We start from the raw sequence: 1,768 nt of genomic DNA on the forward strand, positions 1-1,768 counted from the left end.
TGTCATTGCTATCCTTTTTAATAGTATTTTTACTTCTGCTTTCAAACAGTGAAAAATATGATACAATATTTTGGAAAAAATTACAAATGAATGTCATTTGATTTTGAACAATTTGTCTTTTTTCAGTTGAGATTGGATGCATATTGCAATTTCACAGAAAACAAGATGTTGTAATAAATTTCAGAGATTTGTTTTACTAAAGAGACATTTGTACCTAACGCACAGTCTGTTGCTTGGAACTCCAATTGAAAAAATAAAATCTGAGTGTTAAGAAAGAATATCTTGTGTCTTTAATAATGTAACCAAATATTTTCTATTCTTAAGGGCAAATTCAATTCAATTTTGTGTTAAAATGCTACAATATTTAAGTTATGATGTAACTGATTTTTTTAAAAAAGGGGTTTCCTTTTCTTCTATTGAGTTGAGATATAACACAAAATTATGTTTTAGCTCTGCATGGACAAGTTATTGGGTCAAGACCCATAAGCTGATTTTCCCTCTCAGTTCAGCTTTAGTTCAGTTCAGCCTTAAAGGCTGTCAGGGGCCAAGTAAAGTTGGCTGTTGCATTCCAAACTAAGCAAACTATTTTTGGCTGATTTGATTGGCTCAGGATCGCCCTCAGTATCATGGTATCAATCATTATAATCCAGACATCCTGATTTAGCAAACATGTATCATATTTATATAATTACTACAGATGTTTTCCTTTTTCTCTTTTGTACACTGTGTCCCTTGTATCACTTTAGTTGATCAACAAAATTAGAGAAAATTTCCTCCCAAAATAGTAACCTCTTGATTTTTGGCTATCAACCCAACTGCAGCTATAAACTGCTGTATAAAATTATTATATTACTGGGCTTAGGGGGAAAAAAGATGGAAAGAGAAGTAAAAGTTTTCTCTCATAATAAATTATACTTCTTAAAGAAATTTAGAGGTCCATTTCAGTAGATGGTTAAAGTGTTAATTCAAGCAATGTGGATTTTTTTTTTAGAATTATGCCTTAATCTCCATCCAATTTTAAGTGTTCTGGTCCCAGTTTTGGTAATGTCAAGGACTACTGCATTAAAGTCTTAATGGTTACACTAAATTTGTGTAGGAATGGCATTGTTTCTGGATTTTCCATATCACTTGTGAAGAATCTCACAAGAACCTTAAGTACTCTAAAGATTGATGCAATGTTGTCATTTTGAGGTCCAATTTTCTAGAATAAACTTTTTTAGTATTATGTCTTTAGGTCTTAAGAAATGCAGCATGCAACAAAGTACTTAAGAGTTCACTTTGACTTTTTACCAGTCTTCTTATTTACAATATTACATATATAACTTATGAATGTATCTGCAAATTCAGGAAGTATGTGATGATACATTTGGAATGAAATTCTCTAGAAAATCAGTAGATGGAAGAAAGTTTAAATATTCCTCCCTTAGCTACTTCAGTGCATTAGCCCTGTCTGTAGTTGAAGCTATTAAAGTTTTATTATGTGTGGTAATGTATATTTTGAGTACTTTCAATCTATCATCTAGATGGCATTAAAAATATGAAGTGAAAAAGCTTTTATCAGCAAAACTGCCTACATTTCCACAGAACGTATTTACCACAAATAAGAATTTATTGAAATCAAGAAGTGCAAACATATAGAATTTTTGCAACATATTATGATTAAACAGCAATTCATACTCATGGAAACTGTTGTACTTCTGCGACCTCTGCTGGAAACTTCAAGGAAAATCTTTAGCACTTGGAAAAATGTAAGAAATCTCTCAGGATG

Source organism: Natrix helvetica (assembly GCF_964273705.1).
Source record: "Natrix helvetica genome assembly, chromosome: 5".
NCBI classification, from domain to species: domain Eukaryota; kingdom Metazoa; phylum Chordata; class Lepidosauria; order Squamata; family Natricidae; genus Natrix; species Natrix helvetica.